General features: G+C 41.9%; 1 protein-coding gene and 1 long non-coding RNA gene across 6 annotated transcripts in view; one reads left to right on the top strand and one right to left on the bottom strand.

Annotated features, from left to right (window-relative positions):
* The window catches only part of KMT2E (lysine methyltransferase 2E (inactive)), a 56,690-nt gene extending 47,828 nt beyond the window's left edge, over positions 1–8,862 (bottom strand). For 2 of the 5 annotated variants that reach the window (XM_041405455.1, XM_041405454.1), the window contains exons 1-2: positions 8,550–8,862; positions 11–67 (exon numbers count right to left, since the gene is read on the bottom strand). The gene's annotated coding sequence lies outside the window, so the exon portion shown is untranslated. The remainder of the gene's footprint in view (positions 1–10; positions 68–8,549) is intronic. The other 3 variants (XM_041405453.1, XM_041405457.1, XM_041405456.1) reach the window with 2 other exon arrangements.
* A 1,188-nt stretch (positions 8,863–10,050) lies between these two features.
* LOC121336378 lies at positions 10,051–11,700 on the top strand. Its single transcript, XR_005952736.1, has 3 exons — positions 10,051–10,178; positions 10,360–10,426; positions 10,642–11,700. It is a non-coding gene; the product is annotated as an uncharacterized LOC121336378 (long non-coding RNA).
* The last annotated feature ends 12,552 nt before the right edge of the window (positions 11,701–24,252 follow it).

Here is a 24,252-nt window from a genome sequence, read left to right as displayed (position 1 = left end):
TCGACCTTACCTCTTCTCTCTCTTCACTCCTTTTCTTCTCTCAGTGGAAGTTAGACAAAATATGAGACTAGGAAGAGAAAAAGAATGAGTGGTAGGAGGGAAATAAAGGTAAAAGCAGTTACAGAAAGAATAAGGATTAGTTTATTGAACAGGAATCAATCAAAGAAACAGTAAACAGAGATATACTATCACACACCACGCTTACAGATTTTAGGTCTTCTAACTGCAGAACTCAACACCCAGGATAGAAAATTAACGGCCAATTGCTTGATGTCAGTAAGTTTACTAAACACCTGCTATACTTCTGAAAATAAATTACACAAAAGTAGTCCTAACCATTCAAAAACCATCAATTATTTGAGCTCGAGAGCCAAGGAACTGTAGAATACAAAACAAGTACAGCACATGAAGAGGTGTAAAATAATTTTTTCATAGCAATATTGCATATCGCCTGGAGAAATATATATTAGCTACCTAACATTAGCCTGCCAAAGTCTATCACTGAAAAAATGTGAAATGCCTTTAAAGAAAAATTCAAAGGCTAGGAACACTAACAAAGTAGTTTACCAGTAAAAATATCTTGGCTTTATGTCATTTTTTGCATCAGCTGTTTTACTGCAAATGAGTATTTCTCCATCCAGCACAAAATGATAGAAAGCTGTTGATTAAACGTAGACAAACTGCCTATATGCGACTTAGCAATTACTCTTGATGAAAACATTTCATCTGTTACCTTACACTATTATTCTTGACAAACATCATAAAAAATAAATGCTTTCTGCAAGTATATACAGTCCACATTGTGTAAGAATACCCAAATTCACGTCTACAACTGTATGGGCTAGGTCTATTTATTGAATATAACAGTACACCTCATGGCAATTCAGTCACCAGTATTCCTCCCAACAAGTACAGATTTTGGGGTGAAAAAATATGTGGCTAAAAATAAATATTGGCATTGCCGTCAACACTATAAATATTTTGCAGGCTTCATGATCCCAAATAGGCTAATTAATTTTTTCTATGCTGCTCAATAGGACTTGGGAGTCTACTGTAATTATTAGCTACCTACTACAGAAGAAGTAAATTCTTTTTATTTATTTCAAGTCTGACTTCAGCTAAGCATATTTTTGTTTTGATATGTTTTCACTTAATGTAGATTTCAAAAACTAGCTCCTCTTTTTTACCCATGACATTTGATTTACATAAATAGCTCAACAGTGCTTCTACTCTTACTCATGGAAGCAATTTGTAGACATCCACCTAACTGCTACACTCATGCCTAGGATTCCAAACACAAGCAAGTCAGAAAGTCACATTCTTTCAAACACAAACTTTTAATTCTTTCTGGCAGTTGGAAGAACTCCATTAACTACAGTTCAACCTGGACTATGTATTTTCATAACAATTTGGCAGTATTTCAATGTTCTTTACAAAAACTTGGGGAGGATACTAGCGAGAAAAAACAAGGGAACAGATGGAGGGACTAGTTCATGTTCAAGGACACACAAAAAACCATAGAAGTGTATGATCAAAAGACCCTTCTGACTTTCTAAAAAATAAAACTGAATTTATTTTCAACTGCAATTATTTTGCGAAACTGTATTATTTAAGAAATTTCTATCCCATGCATTTTAACTCTATGGTGTGTGTTTTCAGTGGAGGTTTCAGTGCATTTTTCAATTACAGTAGCAGAGACATATTAAATAAGCACAAAATAATTCTGCCCAGTGATGGAAGCTCAATCAACAGCTTTAATTTTCACTACTACTGCCATACAGAAGGGAACAAAAAGCAGTGTTGGCTTTTGTCTTTCAGCACAAAAGATATCACTGGAAAGTAAGACAGAGAACAAACATTTAGAAGAACCCCACAACACAGTCATTCATAAAAATCCTTCATAATATTAAAGATTCTCATCAAATGTTCCTATCCTAAGCAAAAGAAAAAAAAAAATCAGTGGAATTACTTGGTAAGGCATTTGAGGGAGGAACTTTACCCTTATCACCAGTAAAACAACTACTGTATTGTTTATGAATTATATATGAAGTCTTCATGTTTCTTTCATAGTTCTAGAACGATAGGTTTGGAAACCAAGAGACATGAAATCACTCTGTATCTTCCTCCAAAGTTATACGTAAGTTGCTGTAATTCTCAAGTCTTCAGTTTAAGCAGGACTGACTAAAACCACTCCTTATTGGAAAACTCTTTAAACCAATAGTTAAAACAGGATTAACCATCTAGACTTGACTATCATCTGTTTTGTGATACAGTTTTCAACTCAGGCCATTATAACCATTCTAATTAGAAGTTAGGTCCCTCTGTCTACTCGAGGCAAGCTAATAGCATCACCAACTGTCAAAAAGTATCTTCAGTCCTATCAATTTAGAAGAGTTAAAAAGTAATGAACACCAAACAAATGTAAATATTCACAACTCCTCAAGATAAAAGACCCAAATCTACCAATCTATACAGAAGTTTAAATTCTTGAGTGGCAAATACAGGCTATTAGTTTTATCATTTTCTGTGACTGATAAATAACTTGATAAAAATCTTGAACTCTAAAATGGAGAGATACGTGAATGTGATGGATGGACCATTTGGTGAATAAGGAACTGGCCGCATGGCTGCACTTGTACAAGCTGCAAGCTGTCAAGCTCGATGTCAAAGTGGAGGCAAGTGATGAGTGGCATTCCTCACGAACTGGCACTGGGATCATGGCTGTTTAAAACCTTTGCTGGCGGATTAAAGACATTCTCAGCAAGTCTGTCCATGACATGAAGCTCTGTGGTGCGGCCACACACTGGAGGGAAGGGATATCATCCAGAGGGACCCGACAGGCTTGAGAAGCGGGCCTGTGTGAACCTCACGCAGTTCAATACAGCCAAGTGCAAGGAAGGCACTGCGCCCGTGGTTGGGAAGCACGAGTACAGGCTGGCCACAGAACGGGTGCAGACAGAGCCCTAGGAGGACAGAGGCCTGCAGGTGCTGCTTTACGAGCGGCACGACACAACTCGGCAGTGTGCGCTCTCCGCTCAGAAAGTCAACCGTGCCCTGGGCTGCATCAAAAGCAGTGTGGGCAGCAGGTCAAGGGAGGTGATTCTGCCCCTCTCCTCCGCTCTCAAGAAATGCCACCTGCAGTTCTTTTTCAAGCTCTGGGGTCTGCAACACAAGAAAGAAGTGGACCTGTTAGAACAGATCCAGAGGAGGTCACAGGGATAATCCAGAGGCCTAAGCACCTCTCCTACAAAGGCTGAGAGAACAGGGGTTATTCAGCCTGGAGAAGAGAAGGCTCCAAATGCCTAAACCAAGCCTTTCAGTACCTAAAAGGGGCTTATTAAAAAGGAGGGAGAGTGACTTTTTACATAAGTAGACAGCAATAGGACAAGGGGGAACAGTTTTAAACTGAGAGATTTAGGTTAGATGGTAGAAAGAAATCCTTCCCAGTGAGGGTGCTGAGGCACTAGAAACACGCTGCGCAGGGAAGCAGCGCATGTCCCATTCCTGGAAGTTCAAGGCCACACTCTGATGAGGCTTTGAGCACCCTGGTCCAGTGCAAGGTGTCCCTGCCCACGGCACGGGCGCTGGAACAAAGTGGTTTTGAAGGTCCCTTCCAGCTCACACCATTATATGATAAGGGGGCCAACAAGAGATTGTATGGCTTCCTTCTAAAGTTGCAATATAAAGTACAATAATGTCATTAAAATTTAGTCTTATCACCTTGTCTTTGAACTTGAAGGCAATTTACTTTTGTGATGAAGATATAAAAAGTGAATCATTACCTAGATTATGATGGCATAAAATACAAAAAACACAACCACAAATGAGAATAAAATAAAAAAGCTTTCCTTAACCTGAGACTGCAATATGGAATTTTAGTATCTAAACTATCCAAGTGCTAATTTTAAACTCTCAAACTAGGAACAATACTATTTTGGAAGTGCCTGATTTGCAAAATCGCTGGTCCCTTTAAAGTCTCACTTAGGTTTTACAGCACTGGATCTCCATCTAAGCAGCATATGAACTATCACATGAAACCAAAGGTAGCACACTGATAATACAATATGCAAAAGTGATAAACATACTATACTAGCACAGGATGCTATCTGCGTGCTTCTGTAATATATTCTTCACATTCACTTCTGAAACACGTAACTTGAATGGACACTGATTTACTATACTTCTTATCCATATTTTAATTTTGAAAAATAAGATACAAAACCACTTAGGTCAGGCATGTTAAAAAAAATATACTCTGTGCAGGAAAACTAACTGTCTTCAAAGGTTTACAGATAACCTTACTAAAATTTTCTAGCAACCAACACAGCTTAAATCTTGCCTGTTTCATTAAGATTTGCAAAAGGAAATAAATATAATCACAGTATCTTCCAGCAAGTAATGAAACCTTGAAAAGGTTTCTTTTAGTACTTGTTTGTTATGCCTTAAAGGTTAACAGCAGTTTTTCTTTGAGCACAACTACAGCAGGTTTTTTCTGTAATGCGAAGGTCACGAGCACAATTTTGGATGCTCAAAGAGATTAGGTCTTGTGGGTACAACTCTTCTGTTACTTCAGTGAACACCGAAGTAGACAGAAATACCCATCTTGCAATATTCAGAAGACCACTACAATTAATATTTTAAATAATTCAGAATTTGGAAGCATAGAATTGAGGCTTTTTTACCCTAATCCACGTTCCTCATCTGTGGAAATTTTTTTCCCCCAGAGATGCCTTAAGTGTCACTCTCAGCAATAAATCAGAACTATTTGCACAGTGGAAACATTTAAACAGCGTACCTGTTGAAAAAACACTGTCCAACAAAATCTGCTTTTGAGGGGTTCACAAATGCTCATTTGTATGGAAGCCATGAGGCACATAACACAGATGCATTTCTTTAGGATCTCTGCAGAAGTCTGAATTGGGTTCTATTGTATATCTTCATCCACCTATACCCCACCCACTAAATTTTGTTAGAATGTCACATGACAACAGCAAAATACTTTCATTAAACCTTCATTTACATTAATCTAGTTAGAACAATACCATGATTCTACAATTACATACACCACTCCTTAACTCAGTCCCACAAATAGTCCTTACTAAAATTAGTATTAGCATGCATACAAAATTAAGACTGTCCTCAGTCAAACCAAGAACAGAACTGGAGAGACACTTCAGCCTTCAGTGTGACACTGATTTCTGTGTTTCTGCTGCTTTCCAACAGAACTTTAATAGTTGTGTATGCTGAAACTGTCCAAGAGAAATCAGGAGTTGCATTACCTCAAAGTAACCTGAAGAGGTTACTTAGTCTTAAGAGAAACTTTCCCTAGATTTAGTTTTAAGAGTCAGTATTATTTTCCCTCTGGAATTTCCCAGACAGTAAAAACACTCGCCACCCAAAAGGCCAAGTGAAAATTAAGCAAATTTCTCCTTTAGATATGAAAAAGTTTAAGACACAAAAATGGATTCAATCAACTCCAATCCATATGATTGCACTTCTAACGCAAAGTTTGTGGAACAGAAACATGTCTTTGAAGGAATTTAGATTTCAGATCTTCCCTCTTTCAAGAGGCTTGTATTAGTGCTGGGGGTGAGGGGGCATTTCATTCTTTATGAATATATATATAAAAACATCAATGGAGTTAAAAAAAAAGGTAGAAATCTCCTTAAAATAAATCTCCTTAAAACAAATCACAGATCTGTTTATACAAATGGAGAAACTGAGTCACGAAGGCAAACTGACTCATTAAAACTCATACAGGAAAACTCTGGAAGATCTCTAAATTCCCAAGAGGTTCTTAGTGCATAAAATAAACTGTAAAATTTGAAAATGAGTATTTTTGGGGTTATTTTCTTACCCTCCCCCAAACACTTTCTGTATAGTATACAAGGTTATTTTCCTCAAATTGTCAATCAGATGTCTACTTGAGAACGTGACAGAAGCCGTGAAGAGCTGCAGACTGTACAGCATCAAGAACAGGAGCTTTCAACTGAAGACGAGGAAAGAAAAAGGCAAAAGGTTTCCATAAAGGCCCGTATACTCTTTGTCTTTTTCATGTACTTTTAAATAGAGAGAATAAGACACGGCTTAGAAGAAAAAATTGTATTTATATAAATACAAAGATGATGGAAGCATGCATTACTGGAGAATTAATGAGATCACTCAGCCTTTGGCCTCAAAACACACTAAAGGCATGCATTAACAATACCCTAAAAGTCTACCTTACTGGTCAACTTCAAGTATACCTTAAATCCTACACCAGTGCTTCTAAATGGTATCCAAATTAAAATTCATCAGAGACTGAAGACAGCTTTGCCACTTCAATACCTCACTTTTGATTTCTTAAATCCAGAAGGTTCTAAAGCTATACTGGCATAGAAATTCATATCTCATTAATGTAATGAACAAGATTAAAGACAGGCATTAAAGAAAAGGTGAAAATTTATTTTTGGTTATTGTTGCTTAAAACATAAAATTTGCAGCTGCTATAGTATGTATCACAGTACACTACACCAACTACCGAATAATGAATCCTTGTGACCTCCCTTCCCCCCACTCAAACATATTTATAGTGGTGATACTAAATGGTTCATATTTCATTCAGGAAAAAAATTAGACGTTACGAATTGCACCTTCCCTCAATACTTGTATGTGCATTATCACATATACAATTTATATAGCAATATACGAAATAAATTGAAAAAATGTAACGCCAAAATTACATGGCAGCAAAAGAAATTCTGTGTCTTTAAATAAAGTAACAGGTCATAATCTCGCGTGCATTACTCCCTTAAATTAATTCTGTATTCTCTAACTATGAATACATGGAATTACTACACCAATGTCCAGTGAAGGTATTTCCTGCAAGATGAACATGACGTTCACAAATGTGTTTCCACAAAGAATTTAGCTGACTGTCTTAACGATCGTAATCCACGAGTCGCGTTGATAAATATTACCGATTTTGTGTCGTTAGTAGGACAGACAGCTGTACGGTATCGATCACAAACGCAGGAGCCTTTCCAATTTACTGAACCGACATACATAATTACCTTACAGCACCATATACACACCCCTCGCAGGAGCTGCTTGAGTCGGCTGCCTCCTTCCACCCCCCTTCTCCCCGACAAGAGTGGTCTCGTTCACTTGCCTTTCACACACATAACCAATAAAATTAATCAGCTGGAACACAGCATTTTTAAATCGCAGTAAAGTCAAGAGCTGTTTTGTACGTTATTTGAAGGGAACAGCCTTTTCATTTTAACATAGTAAGACACTAATATGCTGCAGACAAACGCACTGCATGGGGTGTGGAGGACCCGAGCTGATTAGATTACCACAACATCAGCCTGAGGCCGCCATTTTTAGAATCTCTAAAGGACAAAAGAGGGAAATTAATAAATTTGCTCCACATTTTTTTAAAAGTAACTTCAAAAGTATAGTGATAATAACCAATTAATCATGCATTGCAAGTACTGCCATGGATATCTCCCGGTGTTCTCTGATCCGAACCCTGAGTAACAAAAATGCTTCGTTATTATTCCTTTAAGCTACTGTAAATAAACAGACTAAAACATTCGTAAATCTAGATGCAGCAGTGAACTTCTGCTTTTGACGACACGTAGTATGTAGCATTTTAGCGACCTCAGGGCTTTCAGACACCGCACATTCCCTAATAGCCGAGTATGGGGGAATACAGGACCTTTATAATCAGGCTATATTATGTTTCCCGACCCTATTTAGTAGTACACAGTGAACCGTTTGTTTCTCTTCCCCGGTGTCTGCAGCAATACGGTCGAACCCACCAACACTTACCGCTCCAGCAAAGAGAATGAAATATACCACCCAGGGAACACGAACACTGCCTGTAGAAACTAAAGCAAGAAAGGGGTGCACCAGTCTAACTACTTACAGCCTCGAGAAAGGGGGTGGGGAGAATGATCCCCTTTTAAATTGGCACAGAAACTCCTGGGGACAGCTCTCCGTTTGTCCAGGTTACACCACGAAGCGGAGATATTAACAGGGAGGCAGGCAGGGAGGCGGGGGTGTGGAAGGCAAAGAGATTAGGCCTATACCGAGCCATTTTAGTACCACAAAGCAAAAATATACAGGATGGAGGAAAAGAATAGGCTTCCCCAAGCTTCATAAAACTCAATACGCAGTCCCAGTAACGCACAAACCCGTTCTGAAAACCGCCAGCCCGAGGAAGCCTATGTTGTCACATAATAGCTCCTTTTGGCTCATTTTCCAAGCATAATGCATAAATCTGGCGTAACTGCCAAAAAATTCTCCTCAGCTCCTCCAGTTACAGTAACCCGCCATATTCATAAGATATAGCGACAGCCTGCCATTTTTTAACCAAACCCCACAAAAGGAAAAGCAAATTCCAGGCAACTTAAACAGAAATTAAACACATTTCAGGGTAGGAAGGAGTTATACTCGCACCGAAGGTAATGAGACATTCCCGTCGCATTTCACTCCCTTTTTTCCACCCCCCCCTCCCCCAAAGCACCCACAGCAGAATATGCTGGTAATAACCAAAGACTTACCTGTAATGGTCACAGGCCAGGCAACAGGACCCCTCAGCTGAGCCCCTTCTCTATCCCAACCAAAACAATGCAACAGTCCCACTGCGGATATCCCTACCCTAGGCAGGACTCAGCCCTCAGCAGGCTCTAGTAAAAGAAAGGGAAAGAGGAAACCCCCCCCTCCCCCCAAACCTAGCTCAGTGCGCAGAACCCTACAGGGACCAGCTCAAAGGCGCCTTTGCCCTGGGACCTGTGTACAAACCCCGCTGCTGCTGCCGCCGCTGCTGCCGTGCCTCCCTCCCTCCAGCCTCCTACGCTCCCTTCTATGTCACTGCCTCTCTCTGGGAAAATGGCGTCCGCTCTCCCCTCCCTCCCCCAGCACGGGGCTCACCCGCCCCGCCTGACAGGGGCAGGGTTACCAAGGCGAAGCCAAACAGCCGCCATTTTGCTTACGGGCCGGGCGTGCAGCCCGCGCCCGCCGAGCCCTCAGAGTCCATTTTGCAACACGCAGAACGGCTCCGGGGTCTGGGCGCGGTCGCGGCACCAGACTGCGGCAGGGGCCGGGCAGGGGGGCCGTGAGGAGGGAAGTAGGGCAGCGGAGGAGGGGCGGCGGCAGCGGGGGCTGGCGCCGGGGGCGATCCGCAGCCCCGGCGGCGCAGCCCGCGCGGGAGGGGCGGGGGCTCCGTCCCGGCCTGTTGTGGGGCCGAGCGCGGGCGGGAGCGAGGGTGTCTGAGTCAGAGCTGCATCCTCGGAGGAATAAACGCCAAAACTCCCTCCTCGGCCGCTCTCACACCCCCAGCCTCCGGCTTCTTCCTCACGACCGTCGATGCTGTCAGCATACGTGTTCTTTATGAATCTTTAACAGCACATTTTCGGCCTAAACTGCGCGAAAAGCCGGGCAGACCTGCCGGATCTCACACACGCAGAAGAACTACCTGAGGGGAGGGGAAGAGGGGAGCGAGAAAGGAGCGGGAATTTTTGCAGACGTGCTCAGGAGGTTTTGACTGAAACTTTCAGTAAGACACTCGAGGCTGAGACTCTTCCCCGAAGCGTTTAGGACTCAAAGGCAAGTGGGAGAAAGCTTCTTTCCGTAGAGGGAGTGCAAGAGCACTCGCTGAAGGCATTTCTGTTCTGCAGGGAATGAGACAAGCAGCGAACAAGCCTCGTTTGCCCGTTAGAGAACGGCGCTCGGGGAGTAGGAATGGCGCGCTTCCATCCAGACCAGCGGGCGCTGCCAGTGCCAGGAGCTCGCTCAGCCTTTCTGGGCAGACACAGCTCCCGCCATTCGTAAGCAGCCCGTCTTGCTAACCACCATATCTCCTCCCAGCTCCCGCTGTACCCCTACGCCGCCCTGCCTCCCCTGCCCGGCTTCAGCCCCTCCAGCGATACGGCTGATGGAGGGAGGGGAGGCGGCGGCTGGGGTTTCGTTCGACGCCCACCAGGGGCTGAGCGAGCCTTCTTCAGTGCGCAAACTCGGGGCACCAGATAAAAGCTGGGCTGGCAGCTCTTACCCTGCCTCGATGGAGCCGCCACTTTCGGGTGACTGGAGAAGCAGTTAGCAGCAGCGCCATAGACTAGCGTCCCCCCACACCTTGGGCACAGAGAGTTTGGGGCTCTAAACAGCTGCTGCTGCGGCAGGAGGGAGCCGAGGTGAAGGGATCTGCTAGCTGGTTGGACGCAGAGGAGGCGGCTGTAATGGGGCATTAAGTCTGAGGGAGGAGGGGGGGCGATTAAACCTCTTGTGATCATGGCGGAGTCTATGGGTATTTTTTTTTTCCTGTCTAACTCTTCTGTGCGTGTGTCTCTTGTTTCTTTCTCTCTCTCTCCTTAGGGCGCTTGGCTGGGGCTGCTCGCTCGGGTTCTGCCTGTTGTTGCGCGAAATGGCGGCTGGCGTCTTGGTGGGTTTGGTTGTCGGTTTTTTGTGTAGGGTTTTTTTTTTTTTCCCTTCCCCTCCTATTCCCCTCCCCGCACTTGTGCCTTGTCTGCGGCTCCGCAGCGAACCGCGGCGGAGCCCGAGTCAGGAGGGGGGCGGGAGCGGCGCGGCAGCCAATGGCCGGGCCGGCCCGTGTGGCCCGGCGCGCCCTGATTGGCTGGCGCTGACATCATCCTGCAGCAGGGGCAGCCGCAGCTGGGCAGGGTCGGGAGCTGCCGGGGGAGGCAAAAGGAGAAAACGGGCGCCATGATCTCAGTGCTAGGGAAGACTCCGCGGGCAGGGCGTCCCCGAAGAGCTGGCGAAAAGAAAAGCAGGACCAGGCCTGGTTTTCTCCTTCCCGAATAGTGCCGGGGCTGTGCTGAGAGGAGCGGGAAACGAGCGAGAGGGAAGCAACTCATGCCTGCCTTTGTAACTGCGTCAGTACAAGATGGCGCAGGGTGTCCCTGGAGAGGGAAGGGAGTTGCACGTCCGCCGGAGGTCATGTGACCGCGTTGCATTCCTGTGGGGTTTGGCTGCGGACCAAGCTGGCTTAGGCGGCGGCGGCGGCTGCCCGGGAGAGCCCGGGCTTCCCTCCCCCTCCTCCTGCACAACGTCGTCGGTCCCGCGCTGGTTCCCTTCCCCCATCAGCCTTATGCACGAGGAAGGTTCTCGCTTCTCTCTTTACTCTCCACCCACCTCCAGGGTGTAGCTCCTCTTGGGGGAAGCTTTCCATTCCGCCCCCTCTCTGCGCAAGGCTTTACCCAGCGCCAGGGAAAGTTCCCCCGGGTGCCTGCTGGCTCCGCCCGAGCGTGGGAGCCGGGTGCGCTCACGGCAGGGCCGCCCGCTCGGTGCGAAGGCGCTCTGCTCGAAGTTAAGTCGCAGGGGGTTATGGAGTGGTTCTTACTGGAACGGGCGTTTTAAGTGATGTCTAAATGACCTCATTAAAGCCGCTGAGGAAAACGTACAGGCCATGCGGAGTTGTTCTTCTGACGAGGAGGTCTTGGCTGGTCTAGTGGTGCTCTGCCGGGGATGCGGGTGGGGGGCCAAGGGAAAATCTCTCAGGTGTTTATGAGTTTATTCTGTTTGAGTAGGAAAAGTGGATTGCTGTTCTTTGTGTGCTGTTGAATCCTATTGCAGAAGTTGAGCAGCTTTGTGTGGAGCGATAGGTGTATTCCAAAGTCAGGCCGCAGATGGCTTGCGTCTTTAACACGGGAATTGATGCATATACTTGGTGCAAATTAAAAATACGGTTTAAAAATATTGTGAGGACTCCCCATGTTTTACTTTGAGGTCCATAGGCAAATGAACTTGTTACGTAGGCCTGAAAGGTTGGCAAATAAATTTTCCAGGTATTTCTAAAAAAATTTCAATATTTGCTGGATGGGAAGTGAAAAATGTGTTTTCCAATCCTAACTCTTTTCTTTAAGGAATGCAACTCCTATTACTGTTTAGTTGAGCTTCTCATATTTTCAAAACAATTCAGTGCTAGTTCCCATGGCTTGTGCTTGTATGCTACAGTGTAAATTTAGCCATGGCATCTAACCCAATGAACAAATTAACAGTTAAAAGTTGTTGATCATTTAAGGGTGTTGGTTTGTTCCGTTTGGAAATGTTTCCCGTGTTCTATTTGTAGTCCTGGATAGATAGGATTTTTTTTCTTTTTACCTCCACAGTAGCAACCTGACAAAAAAGCTTGACCATTTCACAAACGTGCTGTTTGAGAACTGGAATGAAAGTAACTGAGTGTATGACTAATGGAGAAGATTTGTGTATAATAGCTGCTTTTTAATATGTGTTACATAAGTAATATGGTGAGGTGGAGTTCAGTTATATAAGAACTGACTGGGGACTTGGGAGCTACTGTAAGTAGTTCATATTGGTCGCATATATGGCCTGCAGGGCATCCCTGTGTTGTGGGAGGAGGGGTAGAAAAACAGGATTGGAAGCATCTAACAGCACTACATTTTTCCTTTGTAGGTTATAGAGGATACCAGGAAAGAAAGGGAGAAGGCAGTAATTAGGAATTACTGTGGAGCTTTCAAACGTCTGTAGTCTCATTTGAGCTTAGGTTTTAGGGTGTAAACTCTGTTTTCTAAAAGAGCAGTCTCCCCTCTTGTGAGTGTCAGAAGGTGTCTGCCAGCTGAGCATTGTGCCAACTGACTGCTGTGTGGGCTATAAAGAGCAAGATTCTTGTGTCCTAGAGATTGTGAGGCTGTGCCTGTTTTTTTGTTACCAAAAAAAAAATAAGCTTACTGAAAATGGTGTTAGGACGAGGCAGTTGGTTTGTTGATCAAACATTAAAATGACTGGATTACTGATTCTTCTTGTGTAGGCATCATGTGACACAAGGTAAATACTCCTTTGTAATGGAAGCTTCCAGAGAGGCTTTCAGTGTACAGTGATTCTTTCAACAGAGCACTGATTTATGTGGGACTTGACATTGAGAATACTGTGTTGCAGATATGTTAAAGGGAGAACATTAATTTCAACTAAAGATGAGGGGGAAAAACATTTTATTAGTACTTGCATTTAGGCATGTGTTGTGTAATTATGAAACAGTAATTGCTTGTCTTGGTGTGAAGGAATTGTTTGAATGCTTATGTTATAGAATAGTTTATGTAGAAAATCAGCTAGAATTTTAATTCTTAAAGCAGCCTTTTAGGTAACTCACTTTGATAACAGATTTTGCTTGAAAACCAAGAAATGAATTACTTTAAAAGTTCACTGTGTAACTCGTAGCTTATTGCAGCAGTACTTGAACAGAGGTGTGGCTATGCTTTTATGAAGCTATTGAAATGAAGGCAAGTTTTAATGCGCTGGTTTCTTGTTTTTTTTGCAAGGTTGTTTTTATTAGCAGTTCTCAGGAAAGCAGTTATATTGAAAGAAGCAGTAGCTCTGGTAGTGTTGCAGTGCAGTCTCAAAACTGTCATATGTATTCTGAATTATTTGTGCTGGAGGAGATAAGGAAAAACAAAGTGTGTGTATTTCTTTGAGGCAGGGCATTTGTCCTACAGCTGTTCTGATGGAAGCTGTTGTAATCTCGAAGGCAAGGAAGAAAAGAGCTGTAGGAGAGGGAGACTGGGTAAAAAATGGTGTGTAGTTTACATTTATGGTAGCTTACCAGGGAAACGAGCAACTTCTACAGAGCTGCAATTTGCTCCTTAACGAGGCTACTTCAGTGGGCTGGCTGCTCTCCAGCACTTAGGCTTGTGGCTCTAACCTGCCCTGGTAGCCTGTCTGTGCACGCATGTGTGGCCTGAGCCCTTGCTAAGACCTGTTATTTAAACAGTTGTTTACCTTTAGCCATACAAAGGGACTGACAGGAGTTCAAGGGTATTTAGGGGAGAAAGGAGAGAGATACTAACAGTGTAATAGATCTGACTATGCATTAATGTCATGGTTGAGACAGTTAAAAGTGCTCATGCTGAAAGATGATCCTGCACTTTTTCAGCTGTTCATTCTTGCTTCTGCAAGTGATCATGGGGGAAGTAGAAGTGAAGAATGGATGAAACATAAGCCTAATAGTAATGGATGGTTTTCTAATGTGACTCTTCATTGTGTGGCTTGACAAACATTCCTGTTTGAATGGGAGCAGAATGAAGCACCTGCTGGGAAAATGGAGATATGCAGGTTTTAATTGTGAGTATGCTTTTTCTCAGGAAAGCTGCAGTTTTTAAGGAGTTTTGAGGGGCATCTCTTAAAGGCTTTTGGTTAGTGTAACTAGAATCACTGAGCCAGGCACTCAAAAAAAAATTCTCAACTTTGAGTTTGTAAGTCATTGCTAGATTGACCTTCAGCTGCAGGTAGCAAGAGCACTCCAGCTTCACTGAATTGGTACCTGTAAAATTAAGTAAAGTGTTATTATCAGCTACAGGCTAGTTAAGTGTTTATAGGATTTGAGATTTAAGTTTTATTTTGTTGGAACAAGCTAAAACTTGAAATAAGCCTGCTTCATCCAGAAGTGGCTGATAATCTGATAACTGGGGTATTCAGTGAAGAATTATTCCTACAGGATGAGTTCTTAGCTAATCATAAAAAGTGATTCCTGTGGGTTGCTAGTAGTCACTAGCCAAATGAATTTGCACGAGGAAAAGGAGTTCTAGTGACTGACAACTGATCACTTTATCCACCTGGGTTTGGACAGACTGTGTTCAATGCTGAAACAGCAGCAGGACAGGAACTTCCATTGGACATTGCTTTAGGCTTTGTGTTACAATGAATCTTTCTGAAAAAGTTTCTGAGATTAGTAAGGTTTTGCTTTAGCAGGAAAATAGGTTATTGGCTGGTTATACAATTCTTAACAGTTCCTCACTTAAAGAAGCAACCTTAAAGCTGTGATGTGGCCTCCTAATCCTGGAATTAGTGGGAATTTGTACCAGGTTCACTGCTGTGACCTCTGTGTAGTAAGTGGGGCACTGGTTTGTTTTCTGCTCCAGCATGACCTTGTTACTTGGAGTCTTTCTGATGAGCTACTAGTTGCTTTGGAGAGCAGTGTTAAGGTCCAAGTAGCTACTTTCAGAAGTGAGGTTATGCTCAGACATGATTATAATGCAGCACTGGCCCTGAAATGTTGTTAATAGCAGTTCTTTGATGAAAATAACCAGTGATTGAATGGCTCATAGGCAGTGTATGCAATATGGTGCTTTTTGGAAGAAAATGGGGACAATACTGCCAGTTTGGAGACTTGGACTGTGCCAGAGTTGGGAAATTACTGAACTGGAGACTCTGGCATCCCATAAGTACAGCTGAAGGTGGTCCTGTCACAGAAGGCAAGATTTTGTGTTCCTTGTAAGCTCAGAAACCAAGCAAATCTTAGCTGCTGGTTTTTTGTGCTTATTAAGTGTTGGGGAAAAGAAACTGTACCAAAACTTCTTGCTGTGACTGCTCCATCTGTGAGCTTGTTAAATGTGGCATGGTCATGCAGTAGATGTTACTCAAAAGTAGAAATGCAGCAGCTTTATTGCAGCAGTATATCTTGTCTCTTCAAAGGTTTAGCTTGTGAAGACTGCTGCAGTCGTACTCAGTGTGGTCTGTTACGACGCAAAACAGAAATACTCAACAGGCTGAGGGAGCTGGGGCTTTTCAACACAGAAAAGAGAAGGAGGGACCTTATTACAGCCTTCCTGTGTTTAAAGGTGGCTTATGAAAAAAGAGTGATTTTTTACAGGGGAAAGGTAGTGATAGGAGATGGGTTTAAACTAAAAGATGAGCGATTTAGATTGGATGTTAGGAAGGGGTGCTTAGAGGATAGTGAGGCATTGGAATAGGTTGTCCAGAGAAGTTGTGGATGTCCCTTTTCTGAAAGTGCTCAGGTGCAGATTGGATGGGGCCCTGAACAGCCTGGTCAAGTAGAGTTGTCCATGCCCATGGCAGGAGCTAGGAACTTGATGATCTTGAAAGTGCCTTCCAACCCAAACCGTTCTATGGTGTCTGACCGTTGAAAGGTGCACTAAGAATACCTTCTTGATGCTAAGTATCACTGGTTATAGTAATAGATTTGTTTCCAGCAAGCTTCAGTAGATTGGTAAATAGTGAATAATTTATTTTGGTATTTCTGTTTAGTATTTTATTGACAAAGCTAGTATCTTTTCTGTCCAGTTGGCTGTCATATATGGATTTTTTGATAACTGTTTGATCCATTACTAATACAGCTGCTATAGACGAACCAAATACAAGTCCAAAACTAGCTTGTGTGGCAGATTTGAGGTGTTAGAACTAGTGTGGAGGGCACAAGAACTTAAGCTGAAGAGGTAGCTGGGAAACAAGCATTAGCATCCAGTTCTTGTGCTAAACTCCCTCCTTCCACCTTCCTGCCTTTACTTAGCAGGTTAGTCATGACACGGGACTGTCATGATTCCCTGAATTTTAGTGAAGTAAGGTAAAAAAATTTGGAGGTACAGAACTGTGCCACTTTTTTAATAATCCCTCAAAGAGACTGTGGCTGGTTGTGATATTGAGATAGTAATTTAATCTCTAGCCTAAGAAGTGCTTTACCAGCTTTATTCCCTGGTGTGCGCTAAGCAGTGGTTGTGCCGCTTCATTTTGGCCCACTGTGTTTGTGGCCCGTTTGTCAGGCTGTGCAGTATGGTCTTTTCTGTTGAGCCAGGGTAAGCTGGCTGTCTCAAATTCCATCTAGAACAACTATGGGTCTTCTAATTAGACATGTATTAAATAGTACTGAATGTCATTGTCACAAATATCCTGGTTTAGAAGACTACTCTTCATAAAACAAAACTATTGCTTTTATCAGAGTGGTGCTACTTCAAATTCGTCTTCAAAGCTGTGCTCCCTTACCCCAGCATACATATGCTGGAACAAGCTCATAAGCTTATAAAGGCATGCTGGGCAGTTGTCAGATCCTATTTTTAAACTGTTTCTGAGAAACACTTCTGCTTCCCTATCTCTGCATAGTCATAGGAAAGGCTGTACTTCATGCAGGAGCCATAATGTCTGGGCTCAGCTAACAGTAATTTTTGGACTTGAGTGTCTCCTCTTCAGAGATAGTAAAATTGAACTGCACTGATTGCTGTTGCAGAGGGGAGTGACTGATCACTGGGAAATAGTGGCAGTGGGCTATTGACTCCTTGACTTCTAGCTACAAACAATTGTACAGATATCTTCACTCCTGTGAGCAGTGACAGGGATGGAGGAAATGGCATGAAGCTGAGGCAGGGGAACTGTAGGTTGGGTATCAGGGTAAAGTTTTTCACCCAGAGAGAGAGTGGTTGAGCACTAGAATGGGCTCCCCCAGGGAAGTGATCATTGCTTAATCTGCTACTGATCTGCAGTAGCCCACTTTCTGTAATTGTGTGACACTACTGTATGCCACCTTTACATTTTCACTAACATTGGAAAACTGCATAAAAATGCAACTGGGTTCTGTAGGCAACTAATATTTTAAGACTTTTTCTCCCTGTGTCTAACATTGCCTTCTTTAGTCTAGGCTTAAGTACAGACACTAAGTATAGGTGTTCCTGTAGTCCTATGGTGGAGAGGGAATTCCAGAATTGAAGGACTGCTTCAGAGAGCTTCATGTAGTTTGGGTCCAAAAATGAAGAATACCAATCAAGCATTTAGACTTGATTATGTTCATCTCTTAAAACTGGCAGGCAGGGATATTTCAAACTAGGGAAACTACTATGAACAGGAAGAAAAACTCATGCTCCTGTAAAATGAATTATACAGTGCAAAATTAACATACTGAGTTCTGTGTGTCTTAGAACTCTTTCAAGGCACTCCTGGGACCCTGCAATTGTTAGTGTAGACCTAATTGATGGGAGGGAATAGTAATTTCAAAGTATTATTAGGACTGATGCCTGAGGGCTGTAGCCAAGCCTACTCTACATCTAGGAGTTGACAGTGCAGGGTCTTCTGATTTCTTTTTTTCTAGAATAGGCAAGCCCTTATTCCACACTTCCCACAGATTGTGTGCTACAAATATTAGTGGCCTTATAAGTGCAACTGTTAGTTAAATTAGTTTGTCTTCTGTTTCAGTGATATGACTACATAATAATCCTGTTCCCCTTTAAGTAAATTGAAGTAGTTAACAGAAACCAAGGAGAAGAGCAGTTACCTAAATTTTGCCTTGTAGGCCGCGTGTTTCTGCTTAAAGGAAGGAGAGGAACTTAACATTGGACCTATTTTAAGCTCATCCTACAATAAGCAAAGCAGGGTGATGTTTTGGGTATGATAGGGTATGATACCTTTAGTCTGTTTGCTTAAACGAGCCCTTTAATTTCAGTAATGTAATGACAGTGAAATGGGCTATAGAACTGTTAACTCACTTAAAACAACCCTCATCAATTCCACATATTTCTGTAACCTAACAAGAATATGCTCATATACTTTCTGTTCAGTGTAGTGGCTGTGTCTTATGTTTCAGATTTCTCCTGTGACTGTTCCTCACAACTCTGGTGTAGTTGTAGGTAGCATATTACAACTTTAGAGGTATTGAGCTGTCTACAAATGCTCCTTATATATAGAAGTGATTTGCTGAAAGGTGCTTCTGTGTGTCTGGAGATGCTGCATTAAGCTTAGATTTTTTTTTTTCCTGTAGCCCACCTATGTATTGAACAAAGTGTCTTGCTCTGGGTGCTTCTTCTTTTTGCTTGAATAGCACTGAGCAAGATTTGTATACTGATTGCACTCAGTAAAAGTAAGCTCTACATTCCATTTTGGATGTGTGTATTAATATGTGTAGAACATCTGTTGCATCTTTTTAGAAACAGCGCGTTGCAGTCTTGGATCACATTTCAAATCTGAAGCCTTTAAGGGTTATGTGAAGTAACAGTTTATGTAGTGGGGTTTTCTTACATGGTGCAAGAATGAGTAGTGTTTTAGTATTGGTATTAGCCTTCTGCATCATCAGTCCCTACTATAGAAGTAGATCAGCAAAGAGGAAAGGAAAAACTGAACTGGGTGTCCAAAAAAAGCAGGTCCAGTAGACCTTGTTTTTCTTTGTGTGCTTCTGAGTGTCTTGGTTGAATCTGAATTTTGGATGTGCCCAGTTGGCACTGGAGTGAAGGAGAGAGTTTTTTTACTACTAAGAAGCATTTCTGGTGTAGTTCATAAGCTGAAATATTGCTATGTTTGTCATATCATAAATAAAGATGAGATATTTCATTAAGTTCATTCTGTTACACGAGTCTAATGTAAGCGTTTATTTTAATATGTATTTGAGTTCCATTAAGCAGTAGCATGTCTGGCATGTGATACTTTTTTGAAACTCCTTTAGCTTTGATTCTCAACTGGAAATGTTTGAATGGGGATTCCTGATCTTTCTGGCTGTTCCAATGAAAAATAAGAATTTAATATATTCTTCTGTAAGCAGTAGGTATATACACAGTGTGTACCCAAGGTCCATTTAGCCTGTTTAGCTGTTTTTCAGCACAGGGAAGCTAACCAGTGAAAGTGTGAAATACCAATATATGTGAATGACTGTGCTTAGGATTACAGATGGCCAAAGGGAGGATGATGGAGGCCTCTACCAGTAACTGCTGCTCTTTAGGGAGGTGGGTAAAACCAAAAAGTGTATTCCTGATGTTAACCAGAGAACAATTGCTATAACAGTATTTTTATCAGCATTTTTAGGTTTTCTAAGCTGTTGTTCACTTAGTATTTTAAAAAAGGGAACTGAAAAAAGCTCGAAATTGAATACCTCATCAGTGGAGGGGTTGCCCCTAACTGCAGCAACAAGATGGATTGTAGGAAGGAAAGCAGACTGAAATCTTTGTTGGAAAATAAGCAGGCCTAACCTGTAGTTCTTGTATGGTGTGCAACTTTCAAGTAGCTCAAGGCTATGTATGTCTGTCATCTACTGATCATAGAAATTATGAAAACAGAGGCATTGTATGCAACTATGGAATTCTGAAATACCAGTTTAGAGGGGATCTGCATGTAAGTAACATTCTTATTTCAAGCAGTTGTGCTACATCTTACATCACATGATTCCTAGCTGTTGTGCAGCAGGAAAGGTTAGCCTTTTCCAATTCATCCTCTGGAGCTTGTGGAGGGAAACACAGATTGGACTTGTATTTAACTATAACTTCCTTCCCTCTGGGAACTCACGTCTGAACTACTACAGATTTCTGGCCACGTGGTATATTTTGATTTCCTGCCCATATGTGAAATTTGAGTAAGCTTTGGTGTCTCAGAGTGGAGAAGGTGACTGGGAGACTTCTTTCTGTGGAAGTAGAAAGTCATTCCATGATTGTCTCCTTCCCCAGCTTTCTGCATGTGTACAGCTAGGTATACTCTGTATGCCATGGTCACCTAGTAGTATGTATAAGCTGGCAGTATAGCATGTAAGATTAAGCTTTCCTATTTGCATGTGTACAGCTAGGTATACTCTGTATGCCATGGTCACCTAGTAGTATGTATAGCATGTAAGATTTAAGCTTTCCTATTATTAAACTTAAGGACTCTTTCAAAACTTTCAGTACTTTTGCTGTATCTGAATGAAATTGTTATTTTTGATTGTCAAAGAAAATGCTGGACTGAAGGCTAACTCAAAGGATGGCAGTTTTACACCTAAGTTTTCACCTAGACTCTTTCAAAACTTTCAGTACTTTTGCTGTATCTGAATGAAATTATTTTTGATTGTCAAAAGAAAATGCTGGAGTGAAGGTTAACACAAAGGTTGGCAGTTTTATGCCTAAGTTTTCACCTGCCAAACAGACTGCTGAAATCAGCCTGCAGGTTTTTCCATGTAGTGAACAGATTGTGAGAAGTGCATGAAGAAATCATGGACATTGGCTGAAGAATGAGGGATTGCAGTACAGAAAGGAAGGTGCTTATCTTTAACTAGATACGCGTTTTACTTTGAATCTGGTTTTGGAACTAGATGTTCATGCCCAGTCTTCTTTTGTAGCTTTTTGAAAGGGAAGAATTTCTAGCAACCAAATCAGCCACCTTTTTAAAAGCAGGAGAACTGGAGTAGGAAGCCTGTGAGCATGCATGCCTCCAAAATCCTGCAAATGTTCTTTCACTTACATTTGTCTGAATTGCATAATCAGTCTTGTGTTTTACAATGCTCAATTACTAGGAATTTAATTTCCATGTTTACAGATAATGTTTTCTATCTATTTTGTAATGTATGCATTTTGTAATGTCAATTTTGTCATGGTGTTTAGCTTTGTTTTTTTCCCCACAACACTGTACTCAACTTTATTATTGAGGTGTTTATTTCATTTGCTTTCTAATGTGAAAGAGAAGCTCTGCTAAACCTGCAGATTTTTCAAGACAGAGCAAGAGGTGCTTGAAGAGGGGAAGCTAGTGCTCAAGTTCACAAATCAAAATAGGCTTGTAGTTACAGCTTAACTGACAGGCAGGAAAAAAGCTGTAGTTCAAGAACACAGCTGGCAACAGGCTCATGTCTGCCCCCAGAAAACTAAACTTTTCTGCCACAATCTCCAGATCTGTTTGGATAATGATAAAAAGATACTTGGCAAAATGCGAGAATTCTGTGACTGTTTGCCCAAAGTATAAATATTTCAGGCTTTGAGTGCTTGTGTGGCTTACATGTTGCAGAAAGACTGTCTTAAGTTATTTTTAGGTTGGGGGAGCAGGAAGAGTACTTGCTTCCTGTCTTCCCCTCCCCCAGGAACTTTGGGTACGTTAATGAGAAGAAATATAGCAACCCCTGAGTTGGTTTACCAGATCCTATTGTACAAGGTCAGTACATTTCCTGACCTGCTTTGTGGAAGGAGTAGTACAGCCACTTAGTGTTCTCCCTTTTGAACCAGCACAAAGGCATAGAGAGTTTCAACTGAAACAAGTCCACAGTTTACTTGATAGTTGCATATGAATAGTCTCCAAAACAATGAGTACTAAAGCTTATAACTAGAATTAGTCCTCTAGTTGCTGTTATGTCAACTTTGATGCTATGCACAAGCATGACTAACTTGAGAAATCAGTGAAACTGAATACTCTGCTTCCTCTTAGCTATTGTAACATTAATATATTTAGGCAATAATCATTAATGTCTTCACATCAGCTGTTGTTTCTCTTCTACATAGCTACAGATTCATCCTACTTGTAGGTGTTGGTACATATCCATGCTATAAAACAAAGGAATGTGATAACTTGGTAACAGTACTTGTCCAGTTCAAGGTATACCAGACTGCTTTACTTAGCAGTTCAGGGGTTTTTTGTTACTTTGATCCATAGTGGCATAAAAAAAAGCTGTAGCAGTGCCTTGGATTTTTTCCTAACCGGGAGAGGGGCATAAAAAAAGCCGTAGCAGTGCCTTGGATTTTTTCCTGACAGGGAGAGGCAAAAAATGCATTTGGTCCTGGTTACTGTAAAAATTGTGTAAGACAATATAATCGCTTCTTTTCCTGTTGCATGAGTATTGGCAGCAGTACACAGGTTAACACAGGTGTTAACTTTGGGAGAAAAAGTGTCTGGGCCTGTTGTATGGATCTTGTTGTTTGCCATCAGTGTGCACATGCACTTCATAAAAGTGATCACTCTTTCTGACAAAAACCAGTCTGCAGCAATCCACCTAGAAGTACAGAGCTTCTTGGCACTGTGCAGCGTGTGCAGAACAGGCTTAGAATCTCTCAGGCAAGAAGCAAAAAAATACTAGCTTTGGCATGCAGAAGGGTCCCCATGTGTGGAGCCAGGATAGAAACACCAGGCTTGTCCTAGCATGCTCCTCCAGTAGCTACACAGAAGTGTAGCTACACTACTATGCAGAGCTGTGCTTTTTTTTTTTCCAGACTTCTGTGTTAGTTAGCGATGGTAGTTATGCTGTCTTTGGGGATATTGGTTAGCAGTTAGGTCTAGGGCTTTGTTTCATTTCAAATTAAGGTGTTAGGAAACTGAACAGCTCTTGCTGCTTGCTTTGATCCTTCTTGCTGAAGCAAAAATTTTGTACTGTATTAGCTGCCTTGGGAAACAAACTGTGTATGAGAGGGAACCTGCTGAGAATGCAATTTTTGGTATCTTGAATTCTGGAGAAAATGGAGTGTCTGCTTACAGAGTCTTGCAACCTCTTGCATTACTAATTAGTCATGAGCAGTCATATCTTAATCAGATGTCTGAATTAAACTTACTCAGTTAAAAAGGTATAGCAGAGTATGTTTACTTTACTAGTGAGAAAGTTAAGCAAATTCCAGTTGACTTCAAATATATTTTTAATTTTTAGATGGAAAATCAAGAATTTTGCTGCTAGTTAAACTTTTTTGTCAGTAGTTCTCTGGACTTGTGCAGTTGGCTCTGCAGGGGATTTCCATTTTTTTAACAGTTCAATGCAAAATTAATAATAAACTGAAAATTTTGTGAACACTTAGCTAGTTAAATATTGGTAGGAGTATCCCTGTAAAAAGATGAAAAGGAACCTTTTTTATTAAACAGTATATAAATATAAGCTGAAGTGGTGAATCACATGAAAGATGGGCATAACTCAATATCCACTGCTTTCAGTCAGTAGGTCTGCATGCTGCGGCCAAATTCTTCGTGGGTATTGAATAGTCTGAACATAAGGGGGGCTGGTGCCTTCTCCTGTTGTTCTTGATGGAGTTGTAGATAGTAGAATTGAGGCTGCAAGGTGAATCACCTTCCAATTCTCGGTTTGATGCTTTAGAATAAAGCCTTTTGCTGCTTATTTGGGAACTCACCAAAAAACTTGTCCAAGTTGTGAACCTTTCATGGGAAGAAGATGTTTGGCGGCTGGGGTGAGGGGTGTGGTTTTAAGAAGCTTGTGTTTCAAAATAAGCCTTTCACAATTCCTGCTTCTGGTCAGATTGTACATAGTTCACATGTGTGAAACATGTGACTTAGCTAGGTATAGTGTAGCCTGTTAGCATGTATCAGTTGGAGGCTGAGGATAACATCTTGGTCTAGAAGACTGGGCTAACTTCTTCATATAGTGGTCACCCTGAGCTGCTGTAATTGTGCATGAGCATGTATTACTGGTAGTTACTTCTAACTGCACCAACATCTGAGCAGAAAGGAAAGAAGAAAGCACATGGTTACAGCTTTCTGGTGGTGTTGAAGAATCAATAATAGGATGCAAGTGATAGATTGATATATAATACACACAGTAAAGCTAAAGGGAGTGCATTAAGATGAAATCAGGGATTTCCAGTTAGGAAGATGGAACAGAAAACTAGAGGAAAGGGACTAGAGAAATAGGTGAGGTGAGATGATATCAAGAAGAAAAGTGTGGTGAGCTAATCCAAGAGTAAGAGAAGCTCCTATGGAGAAGGGAGCCATTTTTAGAAATAGTGAAAGAACAGGAAGCCTTACATGAGAACCTGCTGAAAGTTAATGTCTGTTAGCTAATGATACCTGTCATCAGGGAGTTGG

This window comes from Onychostruthus taczanowskii, unplaced genomic scaffold (genome assembly GCF_017590055.1).
Source record: "Onychostruthus taczanowskii isolate IOZ18803 unplaced genomic scaffold, ASM1759005v1 scaffold23, whole genome shotgun sequence".
NCBI classification, from domain to species: Eukaryota; Metazoa; Chordata; class Aves; order Passeriformes; family Passeridae; genus Onychostruthus; species Onychostruthus taczanowskii.
Note: the sequence above shows the minus strand (reverse complement) of the source record. Positions and strands in the feature narration are given on the sequence as shown.